We start from the raw sequence: 18,026 nt of genomic DNA on the forward strand, positions 1-18,026 counted from the left end.
ACCCAGTGTACATCAGTACAGCAGCATATGTAAACTGTAAAAAAAAATACATTAACATAAAATACAGTGATCTGCAGAGGTATTATAAACAACAACAAAAAAACTAACTTCAATAAACCTAACTAGTCAATAAAGTGCAATCATTAATAGCTGCAAACAGTTACAGTACTGTTACTGATTGGTCTTTGAGTTTGCCTTATTGTTGCATTTCCTTCGAATCAGTGCTCGCACCTCAGACGTGTTGGAAATTGTTTGATCACAGTGTCTATGAAAGGGGAAAAAGATGAGTTTATTTTTATATTAAAGCAAAATTAACCTCTGTTAAAAAAGTAACTGTTCCCTATCAAAAGGGAACTTGCACTGCTTCGATGATGCTATTGGGGAACAATGTTCTCTAGGCGCCTCTTTAATTCTTCTGAGTAGCACTAGTCGTGTGATAGGCTGTCGCCAGTCAAATTCTATTGCCGAGATTGTACAGCTTTTCAAACACCGGTTCACATGGAGGGTGTTCCCCATAGCGTCATCAATGCAGTGTCTCATTCCCTGTTCTCAGGGAACAGAGGTCGTAACCTAGACGTTTTTTATTACAACACAGTACACTGTAAAAAAATTCTAACCTCTCCAAGTCAAAATTTTCTAGTGACCGGTCACATCTAAATTTTTTAATTGGCCCAAGTGCAATTCTTGTTGCAATAGTCTGTTAACATTGGCTCAATGAGAAATAATACGTCAGACTAATTGAAAAATTTAGATGTGATCAGTCACTAGAAATTTTTGACTTGGGGATGTAATTTTTACAGTGTATAATGTTTTGACATTTCCCTCTGTTGTACATAAAAGGTGAAAAAGACATACTGTTAAATGTATTATAAATGCATTAAAGTATATTTGTTTTGTACTAAAAACATACTTAAGTACATATTTATTACATTTAATAGTAAGTCTTTTTCACCTAGTAAAAATGGAATTCTTTAACATAGCATGTAATGCTTAGTTCATATATTTTAACAGTAGACATTTAATATAACATGTTAATTAAGAAAAGGAGTTAATAAAATAGCTCTTGAACAACTGTGAAGTCTACATATGTCACTGTATCACAGCAAAAAAGGGCAATTTAGGCTAACCGTTTAACTGAAAAAGTATACGCAGCCAACAAGAATAATAATTAAAATGTACAACAAATGCTAATCTTGTTTTAGTCAGCCCCCTTTGACTTTGAGAGCAAAAAAAAAAAAAGTTATGTGCAGAAACACAAACTCTCAAACTCTTCAAAGAGTTAAGGAAATTAGAAGTAGTGCAAAATATTGTAAGCCATGACAAGTGACTTGCAGCTGTCCCAAAAAAACAATTAAATAGATTTTTACATGAATGAACACAAATTAGACTAGACTAAGAAGCTAGGAAAAAATGTTGGAAAAAAACTAGGACAAAAACTAAACAGTGAGCTATTTATTTATGCAAACAGCAACTAAAACTTACCAGTAACTTCTGATAGCAGTATCTTCATCTCTTCGAGATTCGACTTGGAAAAAATAAAAACAACACTAACAGTTACTTTTTCTATTAACGTTAGAAAAAAAATCTAAATAGGCTACTGTCATGATCACTCATTAGTTGCAAAACATTTAAGAATTCCGTTAATCTTAGAAATAAAAACTGAAATATCGTAGACTAATGAAACCTTCACGTTTGAAAAGGTTAATCGCAAAAAAACTCACTAATCCATATCGCGTGGTTTCCTCCAAGTCCTCTAAAGAAACACGATCGCTCTAGTTTGAATTTAGACTTCTATCTCTGAATTATTACACCGTGTCCTAACTACACGCGACGCGACGCCGAAATATAATCATATTCAATGAACGCACAGCCGTCAGCAAGCTCTGAGTGAGGTGTGAGCTCATAATTACACCAGAACCAATCACAGACGTTCAACAGCTGGAACCAATCAGGATTAGTCACGTGTGTTATTAGCGTTTTTCAAATTCAAACAAGTACAACATATTTTTGGACAACATTATGCATTTAAAATAATATGATGTTGATATCCATGTGGGAATTTCAGTAGTAAAAACAGCCCTTTACAAGTAGCCTACAAACAAGTAAAAGTGAACAACATTCATTTCAAGTGCTTATTGCAATGCTTAATGATAGTAGACAAATGTTTATAATACATTAGAAGTTGGTACATTATACAAAAAAATCTAAAATATTAAAATGGTAAAATGATAAATATTACAAATATATTGCAGTAGGCCTAAGTGTTTAAAGTACTTTAAACACATTAAAAGCTTTTTATATTTTAGATTAACCATTTTAATATTTTAGATTTAGCTATGTTCTTACACAAGTTACACAAATGTATTTTAATTAAGAGCAACATAAGTATGTTTTCTTTAAATACACTAAAACTTCACACAAATGGTAGATTGTGTTAGCATATTTCTTAAAAATGTAACTAAGCATATTTATTAACAATGTACTTGTAGTGCTTTTTTTTTAGAAATATATTAAAAGTATGCTTGTGTTTAGCATATTTCTTAAAAGTATAATTAAGCATATATTTATTACCAATGTACCTTTAGTGCATTTGTTAGAAATATATTAAAAGTATGCCTGTGTTTAGCATATTTATTGAAAGTATAATTAATCATATATTTATTACCAATGTACTTGTAGTGCATTTGTTAGAAATATATTAAAATTATGCTTGTGTTTAGCATATTTATTTAAAGTATAATTAAGCATATATTTATTACCAATGTATTTCTAGTATACTTTTTAGAAATATTTTAAAATACAATTCAATGTCTTTTTTATGCACTTCAAATAAGCATGTTGGTAATACAAATGTATTATACTATTTGTATTTCAAGTATATTTTTAATACATTTAATACTATGTCTTTTTCACCTGGGAGTACCTTATACACTTAAAATTAATTTAAAGAATTAGTAATATTTAGTTTATTTTTATAAAGTGTACTTAAATACTACTTTTGGGAAAATTAAATTTTTGACTATTACATTTTGAATATATTTTAAGTAAAATCAATTTAATTTAAACTTATAATAGCTATCTAAAAGTGCACTAACAATGAACTATTTTTAATGTGTTAAAAATGTACTTGTAAGAAATACACTAATAAAACACTTCTGTGTATTTTTTCAATAGTATATCTTTTTTCTTATGCACTAAAAATACATTTAAAATATCAATGTTATTTAGTATACTTTTGCAATTACACTTAAGTACTACTTAAGTAAAAATATACTTTTAATTAGTGTATTTATAGTGTATAATTTTTTAACTTTTCTTTAGCACAAAAAATAGGAATGTACTACAAATGTACTTTCTTGTATTTAAGTGTTTTTTTAGTGCACTCAAGTACACTTTATTTTCACCTGGGTTGCTACGGGGTTCACAGATGATGCAAGGCGGGTTTAAAGGTGAATTGTCTAATTTATAAATGTGCGTCGTGAATGTGACACCTAACGTAACAACGTTACCAGGCAGAGGAGAAGGACGATGAGGTGATTAGATCTAACGTTAACTTAAAGGGATAGTTCACTTTGAAATTAAATTTTGGTATGTTTTAGCTTACCTCAAGGGCATCCAAGATGTAGGTGTCTTTTTTTCCGCGGTAGTTTCAATTTTGATATTTTTAGGTCAAACCGTTCTTGTCTGTCAGTCATATAATGCAGGTCTATGGTCACGGTCTCAAAACACAAGCACAGAGTCCAAATTAAAACAATTCCCCGTCGTCCAAATTAAACAATTCCCCATCGTAAGTACACATTGATGGCCTGAGACACGAAACGAGCGGTTTGTGTGAGAAAACGAACAGTATTTATATAGTTTTTAGCTCTTATACGCAGCCACGTCCAAGTGATCTGAGGGCGCTCGCGCATCCTGGTGTGTGACGTGTACGCAGACTGGTGCATAGATATATACACTAGATGTCGCTTTGTCTACGGCAGTTCATTGGAACGAATGTCTTTAAGGTGACATCTAGTGTATATATCTATGCACCAGTCTGCGTACATGTCAGATAAGATCACTCGGACATGTCTGCGTATAAGAGGTAAAAACGATATAAATACTGTTCGTTTTCTCACACAAACCGCTCGTTTCGTGTCTTAGGCCATCAATGTGTACTTACGATGGGGAATTGTTTAATTTGGACGACGGGGAATTGTTTTAATTTGGACTCTGTGCTTGTGTTTTGAGACAGTGACCATAGACCTGCATTATATGACTGACAGACAAGAACGGTTTGACCTAAAAATATCAAAATTTAAACTACTGCGGAAAAAAAGACACCTACATCTTGGATGCCCTTGAGGTAAGCTAAAACATACCAAAAATGAATTTCAAAGTGAACTATCCCTTTAACGTTACGAGGAAGCACACACACAAAAAAATAAAAATAAAATCGGAGGGTTCTGTTAGAAATGGTATTCTCATTTTCAGATATTTTATTCATTTGAAATATAAAATCGGTTGATACAAATTGGGCCTGAAATTTTATACAAATGATTGATTTTATTTTTATTTTGCAGTATTATTGGATTCGGATTAGAATATCAGGGGTAATCGTTTTCTCTTCATTTATAATTGCAGTTTAAAAATTAAATTCTTTATATATTTTATTTTACATTACCTCTGTATAAGCGTCAAGATATAACGTTACCCCCTTCAATAATGTACGAAGGAAGCTGCAGCCCATTGAGGACACCAGCATGTTGCACAATACTGGTGAGTACTGATGACAACTTAAACATAATATTGTGTTGTGTACAACATAAGTCACAGGCTTATTCATGTGTTTTATCTAATAAAGATTGTGCCATGTCTAGCCAAGTGGAGCGTCCTGGCAGTGAAATGTCCACTCCTGGTAAGTACTTTTCCCCCTGCACAAAACATTGCTCTGCACAAAGTCACACTCCATTCAAGACAAGTCGTTTTTTACTGCTTGTGAATAATCTATTTTAAATATATACAGTGCTGGTCAGAGTTATTTAAGCCGCTTAATTAAGAGTGAGAACCTACTCATCTTGAATGGACAAAAAAAAGCTAATGTTTTAGTTTCATCTTTCCATAGAACATTTGTAAAAGTAACTGACACTACTGGAACTTCAAACGGGCAGCGTTCTATGGTCAGAGTCTGGTCGTCCCTCTGCCCGTTTGAAGGTCCAGTGTCAGTTACTTTTACAAATGTTCTATGGAAAGATGAAACTAAAACATTAGCTTTTTTTTGTCCATTCAAGATGAGTAGGTTCTTCTCACTCTTAATTAAGCGTAGTAATGACTCCAGTATTTAATTATTAATTTAGTATAGGCAACATGACCGTACTTACTGGCTGACTCATGTGTTTCAGACTCTAATGGCGCTTTTCCACTACACAGTACCAGCTCGACTCGGCTCGGCTCGGCTCGCTTTTAGCTCCGTTTTCCATTGCAGATAGTACCTCCACAATAGTACCTGGTCGTCATAGCGACGCCGCAGGAAACTGCCGTGACTTAATCTTTTACGCGAGACACACCTGCTACCCACACACACAGGACAATGGAGGAAATCGAGTGTATGCTGTTTTTGGATGTTTTTGTTTTTGCTGTTTTTTATTCAGGATACTCCGTCTGGCGCGTGCAATGATGACGCAGTGAATAGTGACGATTCTCTCTGACCAGTCAGCAGTCTGCTGTGTTTTCACGTCACATTTTAGTATCGCCTCAGCTCGCTCAGAACCTCGCCGGAGGTGGTACGAAAAAAAGTACCTGGAAGCGGGTACAGGTACAACTTTTACACAGTGGAAAACCAAACAGAGCCGAGTCGAGCCGAGGCGAGCTGGTACTGTGTAGTGGAAAAGCGCCATTAGAACCTCGCCGGAGGTGGTACGAAAAAAAGTACCTGGAAGCAGGTACAGGTACAACTTTTACACTGTGGAAAACCAAACAGAGCCGAGTCGAGGCGAGGCGAGGCGAGCCGAGGCGAGCTGGTACTGTGTAGTGGAAAAGTGCCATAAGTCAAACTTCTTGTGGAAGCCTTCTCTGACCCGGAGAAATGTGCAGCCAGATTTCAGCGCAAGGAAATTTCCAGTGAGTATTTACTTTATCTGTTGCCCCAACCTTTATTACTTTTTTCAGTGGAAAATAAATTTAGTTTTGAGGAATAACATTTCAGTATTTTTCTACAGAGATTGGACTTTAATGGCAACCAACAATCCCAATGTTCAAAGAAGGTTAAAATGTCTGTAATGCCAGCAGACTAGCACAAGACAAACAATTGTTTAAAAAATACATAAATGTGGATATATAATTTTAGAAAATGACAGATGGTTTTGCTAGATAAGAACCTGATTTCTCGACTGGGATTGTGTAGAGACTCTGAAGCTGCATTGAGACGGACATTTGAACCGTCTTGGAACATTGAGATCTTTGGTTGCCATTAAAGTATATGCCATTAAAAATATGGAAATGTTTTCCTTAAACTTAATTTCTTTTCCACTGAGGAAAGACAGACATGGATATCTTGTCACTCAGTGTGAGTAAATTATCAGGAAATTTTCATTTTGAGGTGAACTAATCCTTTAAGGCTGATTTATACTTTTGCGTCAGACCGAAGCCCGAGCCTCTACGCCAGGGGTGTCAAACTCATTTTCACTGAGGGCCACTTCAGCATTATGGCTGCCCTCAAAGGGCCGGATGTAACTGTAAGACTTTTAAAATGTTAATATATTGTCTCTTTATTTGATTATTACTTATTTAAATTACAAATATTGTATATGCATTTGCAGGGGTGTTTCTAGGTTTTAAAAACATCAGGGGATGAGCCCAAAACATCAGGAGCTGGGTAATAATGATTTGATACAGATAATATTGTATTATTGTATATATGCAGGGGCAAACTGGCTCAAAATTCAGCCCTGGCACTGTACTAGCCACACCAGCACACATTACCACACAGTCATGCGTATTCAAATGTGAGGTATTTAGGGGGGTTCGGGGGCATGCTCCCCTGATAAAATTTGGATTTCTCTGACCTACATATGTGCATTTTAAGGTGTTTAAAGGCCAAATTTTTTGGGGGATAACAATAGCTTTAAAAGCTTGTCAGTGGGCAGTAGCATAAATTATTTGTCAAGATAACAGATTCTTAAAAATGAGAATGAGGATAAATGTTGCAATGAATGATGATGATCCACACTACAAAATGGAAATGCAGAATGTTTCTGCTTATTGTTGACAATACACATATTCCAAACGGGAATGGCCTTAAATGAGAAATCTTTCAAGGATTATTTTGCATAGATGTTACATTTCAATCAAAAACCAGTGCAATCTTTTTAAAACTAATCAGTTTAAAGTTCAATTGTTCACTCCTAAAGACAGTCACTTGTCGCCACCTACTGGCTTAATGATGCAAGTGGTGCAAACACAGACAAGAGGGGTGATACAAATGGTGAAAAGGCTAATACTGGTACCTATTTTAAAATAATATAAAATATCAATATATTATTCTTTAATCAGTTCTATGCAGCAGAATCAGATTTAACAGATTTTTTTTTTTTTACCAATTGTCGAAATAAAGGAGGCCTATAGTACTAACAAAGCTATTTTTGTCAGAGCAGGAGCAGATCAGGGAGAGGACCAGTGAACGAGAGGATCGTGATTCGTGTAATTTTACCAGTGTTGCCCAGCACGGCTATACACCATGTTACAGCAGAGTAGTAGGCCTACTATTGCAAAAAGAAACAAGTCCAGAGAAATTTCATGTCGGCACGTTTTTTAAGCGGACTTTGCCTTTCCAATGAGCGTGAGCAGAACTCGAAACACTCACACACACACACGGAGGTTGCTTGCGGAACATTGAGCAGAACGCGCTGTGGACACGGAGCGGAGAGCACAGCGCACACACACAGCGGAACCGAGGGGAACGGAACGAAGTTATGCATCTTCGGAAGCGGACTCGCACGCAAACTAAGTCATAAAACACGCTGAGCCAGAGTCGGAGGGGCGCGGCGGCTTTTTAGTAGGCTATTTCGGCCAAAAAACGAAAATGTTATTTTCGGACGAAAATTTTCGGCAGCCTAAATTTTATTGCATTCCTAATTTTAAGACACCCATATGCTCTCGTGGGCCACATAAAATAATGTGGCGGGCCGGATTTGGCCCGCGGGCCTTGAGTTTGACACATGTGCTCTACGCTATAGGCTACACTGTTTCATTTATACTTCTGCATTGTTGTCCCTGTTGATGCACAATTACACATGCAGAAAGAAGCCTGTGAAACCCGAGGGAGGCGTTCTAGACCAATCACAGCGCTTCCGTCCACGTAAAATTGACGCATTGTTACATTTTGGGAGAGGTGCACGTCAGGGTGTGCTAAAGGGTACGCTATGTACACAGCCTACTCTGTAGCTACAGCGGGAGGTCGACGGATAACTATAAATTGGTCTTTACTTACTGCATGAGAATCAAGTTTGGTAACAGTTTATTTTATTGGCTTAATGACATGTTTCAGACAGTCTTGCTTAGAAGAGCAGAGTGTGGCAATTCTTACCTTTTTGTTTGATTTCAATAATTGTACATTTTTTTTAATATTCTTTGTTTTTTTCGCCCTTAAGATGCTAGCGCACCTCTGAGCAAAGACCTGTTGACACCCAGTAAGTATTCATCTCATCGGTCACTTTTGTATTTTGTCAGGCCTTGTGAAATGTAAGAATATTCTGTTTTTCATGATTTCATCATAAAGCAAGAGGTCATGGGAGTGATGGCTATTATTTGTTTAATAATTGTAAATAATCCTGTAATTTACAGGAAGCAGTATGCCATCTTCACAACTCTGAGACAAATTGTGGGCGCTACGAACTGGAGCAAGGTTAAATAAATAAAAGAATCTTACATTCTTTTATTTTTTTACTTTCATAAAAACTTACAAACATTTTAAAGGTGAGATTCAAAGAATATGCTTTCATTCTCTTCTCTTGTATAAGAAAATAGATCCGTTATAGTTTACGATCTTAATCATACATTTTGTTTCCATAGAGTAACCTCGCCTCATAACGAAGGCGTAACCTCACATTTACTCAGAGCTATGTCTGCAAGTCCAGATTTTCATGACGCTGATCATGACGACATTGTAAGTAACTTTTACTATTTTCTCCTTGTTTCATTTTACTGTGACTTGCGTTGTTTTTATTCATATCACTCTCATTTAATTGTTTTCCAGCTTGCCTGTAAGACGTACTACGAGACAGTACGCAGGAGCTTCAGGTACAAACAACCAGATCTGGCATTGCAGGCCGAAGCTGTGAAGAGTTCAGCTCGGAGTCGAGCGAGAAGAAAGAGGGTAAGATTTTTAGTCAATGTGACTATTTTTCAAGTGCATTAATAGATGTTTTGTGTCCATACACAGTGCATCACAGTACTGATTGTCTGTATTGGTGGTTTTTACAGCTGCTAGAAGCGAGACGGTGTGCTAGGTGAGGATGACGTGGCCATTTGGAAGTGCGCCACCATAGATCTGATGTCCGATGAAGTTCAACCACCAGCCAGGAGCTCACAGAGCTCTGTGCTACGCTGCAGTCGAGATTAGAGGCGACTCCTAAATACAGGGCAACGCACCACAGACGTTTTCAAAGTGGATCGAATTCAGAGAAAACGCCGCTAGTCACCTACAGCTCCGAAGATGAAAACAGACACTGAGCTTCCAATTTGTTGTGTGTGCAGATGATTTATGCTTTGTACATAGGTGTATATTGTTTGTGCTAATAAAGGTCTTTCTTTGAATAAACAGCATGTCCCTGGCAAATTTTCCTTTCCTTTATAAATTCATGTCCTTGATGGTAATAATAGTGTAGTCCATAGGTTAACAATGACATGAATATACCACAGAATAGCATATTATGAATATAAAAAAATAATTTATATATCATAATTTATATAAATATTCGATTTTTTTTAATTTATGAATATAAAAAATAATTTATATATTATTATTTATATGAATATTATAATTTTTTTGAATTTATAATGAGCGAGGGTGACCAATAGTAACAGATCTGCCAACCAATCACGAGTGATTTTTCTTGTTTAAACCACGTGGGTTCAACCAATAGTGAGTGAGGAAATTCAAGCCTTTCTCTGGCGGGAGCTGCTATTCATATGGTAATTAGAACCATTCACACCTCCGGCGCGAGCGCTCTGCATACGTCATGGTTCGTTTCCGACAATATTCGGCACAGGCCCTGTCCCAAATGGCGCACTTCATGCGGACTTTCGGTCTCGTGGACTTGAATTGCGCGTGCTCGCTGAGTCTACGAGTCCGTAGGCCGTCCCATTCAGCATTTTACCGCTCTGAAGTGTGCTCAGCAGCGCCCCCTTTGTACCCTTGAAGCGGTCTTCCACGAAGCCCGCATAGACGCAGGCTCCACGCACTTTAACTACCCAGGAATCCTTGCGAAAGGCCAATCAGACAACAGATGGGAGGAGAATTCACTCAAGGATAATTGTTGACATGGCTGAGAAGAAAATATTACTGTTTTTATGACCTAAATGTACATTTTATCAGTTGTTACCTACAGTTTATACAAACATTATGGTCATCGACCAGTGGTTGATGTCTCAAACATAATAATAGCGTGTTTAATAATACGATTGCATTATGATTCATTAAACCGAATGGCAGGGCTTTACTGAGTCATATGTAAACATAGTATGAATATTGAAAGCTGTAAATTGAAAAAAATATGTTTAAATTATGTTTTAAAATTGTAGTCTTAGTTCAAATGGAACATTATGTATTATTATGTACAACTGTATACATCATTTAAATAAGCATGATTTATCTATTGTCTAATGCCCAGGTGATATGCACAATATCAAAATATAGAACTGTAAAATTAGGCTGTGTAGTGGACATGCAGATAAGACGTCGGAGCGCAAAAATGTGATTTCTCCTGTCCAACAACAACCAGACCGTTATTTCCGGTATGCCGATCGAGTCTGTCCCAAAAATACCTCTCAATGCGCCCTCGTGGACTCGCGCCAAGGGCCCTATAGGTCTGCACTACATGACGTCACCAAAGTGTGGACTCTGAGGAAGTCCACAAGTCCGGAGTGTGCCATTTGGGACAGGGCCACAGACGAACGCGACGTTCACAGGCTGTAAATTGTCGTTAACTGCCGAAAATTAGGGAGATTTACGGCCGTTTACGGGGTCGGAAATCCCAATTTTCATGCAGTGGACCTGAAATACAAATAAAAAATGTTATGGCCAAATATACTCTTTTGTAATATGTATTTCAAGTGCTTTTCTAATACACTGGGCATTCAGTTTAATATGAGGAAAAGAGCATACTATTGTGACTTGACTCAAAGTAGTATATTAATGCCATATAAAAATGCAGGCATTACTGAGTGAAGCTGAAGCATGTTTACCATGCCATGTCATCCTTTATTAAATACCTGAATAATGTGACCAAGCCTGATAATGAAACATATGGAATGGAACTTTTATTTTGAAGTGGTGAGCCACCATCACATAAACCATAAAGTAAATTAAAATTGTGTTAATTCACAACATTAATATCATCAAAGACAATATAAGCCAAACATAACACAAAACACTCTTAAGTGCTTTCTTAAGAGAAGAATGAAAAATATGAAATAACAGAATGACAACAGCCTATTTTAGATGGTAGAAGATGGGAATAATTAATTGTAGTAATTAAATTAATTTAGAATGATTATTAGCTAAGGTGTTTCTATTAACTGAAAAGCAGGTGTACTAATGCCTCTCCTAATAAAACAGTGTGTATGTGTGTTTCAAGTGCTCAATAATGGCAGCTTTACAAAGATTCTTACAGCTGGAGCACAGAAGGCGACTGAGAAGTCAATCAGTTTATATAAATGCCCACATAAGGACAAATTTTACCCCTCTTGACTCACTATCTGATGATGCAATTTTAAGAAAATTCCGTCTTCCAAGGACCAAGATCCTTGAATTATTTCAGATAGTGAAACCACACCTTCAGAGGGCAACAAGAAGAAACTACGCCTTAAGTCCAGAGGTGCAGTTGTTAGCTACACTGCGTTATTTTGCTGTTGGAAGTTTTATGGAGGTGGTGGGTGATGGCCTGGGGCTCAGCAAGTCTTCAGTCAGCAAAACTGTGACAACAGTAACACCTTTGCTATTACAGCTGATGAAGAGCATCCTGGTTTTCCCCAAAACTCCTGAGGAAATACAGCTGGCCAATCAACAATTCTATGATATAGACAACATTCCCAGAGTGATTGGCATCATTGATGGCACCCTAATCCCAGTATTAAGCCCTAAGGTAAATGAGCCCTTGTACATTTGCAGGAAGGGCTATCCAGCCATTAATGTTCAAGTAGTGTGTGATCACCAGGGAATATTCACTGACATTGTGGCAAAATGGCCTGGAAGCACACATGACTCTTTTGCATGGGCCAATTCTGCAATTTGCCAGATGGCTGAAGAAGGTGGCTTTGGTGATAGCTGGCTCCTGGGAGACAGTGGATATCCTCTTCGCCCCTACCTCTTGACACCTGTGCAGCATCCAGCCACCATTGCAGAGGAAATGTTTAATCAGGCCCATGGAAGGACACGCTCTATAGTGGAGAGGACTATAGGACTGTGGAAACAACGTTTTCGCTGCATCAGCAAGTCCAGTGGTGGCCTGAAGCTAAACCCCACCAAAAGCTGTTCTGTTATTGTGGTTACTGCAATTCTCCACAACATTGCAGTCAGGGAAAATGTCCAGCTTCCTGAGGAGGAAGTTGGTGCTGTTGGAGCCGATGGTGAGGAAGATGCTGTTTCTGATGATGATGATGATGATGATGATCCTTTGAACCCACATCAAGGCAGAATGCATCCTGCAGGAGCAGAAGTCAGAGAACTTTTAATTCAGAATATGTTTGGATGGTAGGCTAATATTTTACAGTTTGGATACTGTGTTTTCTATTATTTGTTTAATTTAATCTGACATAACTTGTGTTAATAAATAATGTTGTTTATTTGCCTATGTTTCCCCCCAGCAGACTTCACATAAATACTTTTGCAAACAATAAATATGTAGGCCTATTTGTTTCTTATAACGCCATGAGAATATTATATTCTACTACACAAAACTGCTTATTTATACATTTATACATTACATTTTGAAAAGCCGTGGATGCATTACTGCCACTGGAACCATGAACGCAACAGAATGGTTCTGATTTTATTGTTTGTCGTTTAAATGTCATATATATATATAATTATATATACATAATTATAATTATACATAATTATATATATTTTTTTTTTTAACATAACTGCTTTTGAAATTACGATTGGAATTATTATAGGCTACAGAAGTAAAGTCATTGTATAATATTTGTTCCTTAGTGTAAAATGGAAATGCATGGTGATTTTATTTTGTAAATAGGCTATAAGAAAAAAACTATGTTTTAGAACTAGACAAATCTCTCTGCATCAACAATAGACTATAAAATGCATTAATAGGCTATACAAATATCAGTAGTCCACGTTAATTCGGGATTCGAACCCGTGTCATCTAAATGATCGTAACGTAAGTTCAACCACTCGGCCACGATTCACTCGTTACGAAATGGCCTAACATTCCAGTGTGTGTTCGCTCACACGAGCGAGAAGCGCTCTTCATTCAAAAGAACGCGCCGCCGCGTTTGTCGAACACTAACTGTACGTTCACACCGCCGCCGACTTGAGCTGCAAAGAAGCTCTGGCCGCCCTGTCAAGGACGCTTGTCAAAAAGTACGGGGAAGCTTGTTGACGCTTGTTGACGCTTTGGCCGCTCTGAAGTCTGTGTCACACCATGAAATGTAAACAGAAAAAAAAAACATTACCATTTATAACAGCATTTTTATAACCGTTTTGGTCACATTTGGTCGGGAAAAAATTATAATTAGCTATTATTATTATTATTATTATAATTATTATAATTATTATTATTATTTGCATCTGTGCAATTGGTCAAATCGGTGTTACCGTGAGCGAATGAATAGCATTCCCGCTTAAAACGAGCGTTCGTAAATATTTCCAATAAAAGTTGCGCTCATCCTCAAATGTGCATCACTGGATCATTATGGATCATCGCGAAGTTGTTGTGTTTGGTGCTGCTGCTGCTGTATTGTATTTGCGGAGAAGACATCGGACTCGGAGATTTTGGGTTCATGCCACCCTCCAGGACCGTTATCAATTCGGAGAGTATCACCGGCTGGTGCAGCAGCTGCGACTTGACGACGAGAGATTCCAGCGGTACTTCAGGCTGGACACGGAGCAGTTTGACAGCGTTCTGTCAAAAGTGGGGCCGCTCATCATGATGAATAGCACTAATTACCGCCATGCAATATCTCCTGCTGAGCGTCTGGCTATTTGCCTGCGGTTCTTGTCCACAGGGGACTCCTATCGCACTATTGCTGCCAGCTACCACATGGGAGTGAGCACTGTGTCCAACATTGTCCCCCAGGTCTGCAGGGCCATTTGGGACTCCATGGTGGAGGAGTACATGCCAGTGCCCACCACGGAGGATTGGCTGAGCATTGCAAAGGGGTTTTACCAGCGATGGGCTTTCCCCAACTGCCTTGGATCCATTGATGGGAAACATGTGGTCATTAAGTCTCCTGACAATTCAGGGTCCATGTATTTTAACTACAAGGGGACTTATTCAGTTGTGCTTCTGGCAGTGGTAGATGCCCAATACTGCTTTCGGGTAGTGGATGTGGGCAGCTACGGGAGGACGAGTGACGGCGGTGTCCTGGCCAACTCCACCTTCGGCCGGGCACTACTGGACGGGACACTTGGTCTGCCACAGGATGCTCTGCTGCCGGGAGCTGAGCATCTAGGACCGCAGCCACATGTTTTTGTTGCTGATGAGGCCTTCCCACTGCGCCCCAACCTCATGCGGCCTTTTCCTGGCTCCAACCACTCTGGCAGGCGCAGAGTATTCAACTACAGGCTGTCACATGCAAGGCTGATTGTTGAGAATACCTTTGGTATTCTCACGTCTCAATGGCGTATGTACAGAGGAGTCATTGGGGTCAGCCCTGCAAATGTGGACGTCTGTGTGAAGGCTACCTGTGTCCTGCATAATTTCCTGAGGAGGACCTCCAAGACACCAACCAGGGCAAGATGTGGACCACCACCAGCTGCAGACAGGGAAGTTGCTGGTCTACAGGCAGTAACCCGAGTGGGCAGCAACAACTCCGCACGGGAGGCCATCCGTGTCCGGGAGACATATACCTCCTATTTCTCCACCGAGGGAGCTGTCAGCTGGCAACCTGGAGTATAAGCCTAGTGCTACAAACGGCTCTTTTAAGAGCCACCAATTACACTAAAAGCATAGTTTCCATAGCTAAGCACCTATACACTTTTAAATAGGGATGCACCGATCTGATACTCAGTATTAACTGTTTGTTAATTATGCAGTTATTGAAAAGTATGCTACCGTGTTCTTTATTTATTAGCCTACAGTTTGTTCATTTAAATTTCGTTTTTCTTTATTTAAATTTCGTTTTTTTCTTTGTTTAAATTTAGTTTTTTTTATTTAAATTTCGTTTTTTTCTTTGTTTAAATTTCGTTTTTCTTTATTTAAATTTCGTTTTTTCTTTATTTAAATTTCGTTTTTCTTTATTTAAATTTCGTTTTTCTTTATTTAAATTTCGTTTTTCTTTATTTAAATTTCGCTTTTTCTTTGTTTAAATTTCGTTTTTTCTTTATTTAAATTTAGTAATCTGTTAGTTTACTGCTTCCCACTCGCGCTGTTCTGTAGTTTATTATAAGTGTATTAATTGTGAACGTGTCGCGTCTCGCGTTTATTGCACCAACTGCGAAGTGAAGTCGAAGCACCCTTGTGAAGTCGATTGGATGAACGGTTCCCGAAATAATCAAAATGCAAACAGACAGACAGACAGACACATTCCTGCCTTTATTAGAGAGAAGAATATATTCAGCCCCTCCGTCTCCGAAGCTCAAAACATGGTATTCGGACCAGCCCTCGTTTCTGCCTCATTAAACAGCTGTGCTATAGGCTACATTTAAAAAAGTCTCAATTTTATAGTAGGATTTAAAAATAATATGAAACACACAACCATGAATGTTGAAAATATTTTACAATATTTATTGGGGAAAAAACAATTCATACAACATAACTTTTTTTTATTAATAAGCTAGTTGATGAAAATGCTTGCATAGTGACTAAACATTTATTCTTGAGTGAGCTAACAAAAACTTGGTCCCAACAGGGCCTTTAATGTCAACGTGTTGAACAAGTCTGCTGGCTCCAGATATGCATTAAACAGACAGACGTGAACGTGGTTTCAATCAAACTCTCAGCTTAAAGCAAAAGTGTATTGTGAGGGAGAGAGAACAGGGGGCAGCTGACAGCACTGCAAGGGTAACAAGCTTACTAACACCCCTCACAGTGTTGCCAGCTGCACCCCGTTCCTCTCAGCCCAAGGGTCAACCTCACGACACTTTGCCTCATACACCAGGCGGTGCATCTCAAACTTGAGATCCTGCCTTGTTCCTAAAGGCAGGGTTCTAAAGTCTTCCTGCAGGCTTTTAAAAAAATAGCTATCACTATCGTCAGGAGGAGGGGGAGGAGGAGGAGAAGGCCTGGGGACAGGTCCTGGTCTGTTGCTCACAGCCTCCAATACTGTGATCAGTCTCTCCTCAAAGTCAGAGGTGTGGGGTCTCTTCCTTCTCGGGGCGGGCTGGCTTGCTCTCTGCACTGGTGTGTTGTCTGATGCCTGAAGCTCTGGTGCCTGCTCTTGTGCCTGAAGCTCTGGTGACTGCTCTTGTGCCTGAAGCTCTGGCGTCTGCTCTGGTGCCTGACTGTGCCCGGCCATGGCATTATCACTGTCCTCTGGCCACTGTCCACTGTCATCTAGGGCTTCCCCTCCCCCCATATTACTGGACGTTGGCCGGTCCTCCATGAAAGGATTGAGGAAGCCCATGACCGCACTGTACCGCCATGGCCGGGCACTGCTTGCACCCGCGCCACTCCTTCGCCTATCTTTTTCCTTCTTTCTTTCCTTCCTGAACATGTCCCTCAAGCTCTTCCATTTCTTTTTGCAATCCTCAGCTTGTGAACAGACAAAAGAAAAAAACCCATAAGCAATGTGAATATTCAACATCACATCACAGAGCAGCTTCTTTACATGAAAAGACCTATGGCACGCGTTGTGTAATTATCTCGGCAGTTTAGGATATCGCATAAGTTTGTCAACATAGAAAACATTTCATCACTGGAGAGTTTTTTTTCAACACCATCGTGTCAACTGATTTTGATTAATATGCGCGAGGGAGAGAGAGCAAGACGTGCATGTTGTTTGAAGACGGTGAAGGTGAGTGCGCGCGCGCGGCCTGGGCTCTCTCTTATGAAAAGTGGGGCCGCTCATCATGATGAATATGCCCTGTCAAGCGCGCCCTGTTAAACTGACAGGACTTAAAAACACATGCAAATGATAAACTTTCACTCTATGATGGTTAAACTGTGCAATTAATCCGCGAATCACATTCGTCAAGGACCGGGGAACAGCTGGCCCGGACGGTTAATGAATCACGGATCAACTACGATAGCCCGCCTATTCTTGACATCGCACATCCTGCGATGTGACTATCATGGATTCGTACATCGCGATTTCGATGTTTAAACGATACATCGTGCAGCCCTACTGGCAAGACAGAGACAAATTTGAGTATCTATCAGTAGCCTACTAAAGTTAGTTCAAAATATTATAAATCATCAGCACGCACTTCACAAACTCACCGGAGACACCAACTATACCAGCTATCTTATCCCATGCCTCGTTCTTTTGTAACTGGTCCCTATATGAAAATAATGTCATATCATAAATTATAGGAAACCCAGCAACAGCGATGATCAGTTTCTCCTCCATTTTCTCGGAACTAATGTTTTGGTAGGAACGAAAGTTTACATCGTATGTTTCTCCGGATCAGCCAGCGCGAAGGACGT

At 38.7% G+C, this 18,026-nt stretch overlaps 2 long non-coding RNA genes across 2 annotated transcripts in view; both read left to right on the forward strand.

The window, feature by feature from the left end:
* The first annotated feature begins 5,393 nt into the window (after positions 1-5,393).
* On the forward strand, positions 5,394-9,225 carry LOC309503523. The gene is made up of 4 exons (XR_014207689.1): positions 5,394-6,099; positions 8,628-8,666; positions 8,821-8,881; positions 9,049-9,225. It is a non-coding gene; the product is annotated as an uncharacterized lncRNA (long non-coding RNA).
* Positions 9,226-9,238: 13 nt separating this feature from the next.
* Positions 9,239-18,026, forward strand: part of LOC309503510 — a 74,287-nt gene continuing 65,499 nt past the window's right edge. Inside the window, exons 1-2 of the long non-coding RNA XR_014207675.1 lie at positions 9,239-9,352; positions 9,460-9,754. This is a non-coding gene — a long non-coding RNA (uncharacterized lncRNA). The remainder of the gene's footprint in view (positions 9,353-9,459; positions 9,755-18,026) is intronic.

The sequence above is a fragment of the Leuciscus leuciscus genome (genome assembly GCF_965113295.1).
Source record: "Leuciscus leuciscus genome assembly, chromosome: 7".
NCBI lineage: Eukaryota > Metazoa > Chordata > Actinopteri > Cypriniformes > Leuciscidae > Leuciscus > Leuciscus leuciscus.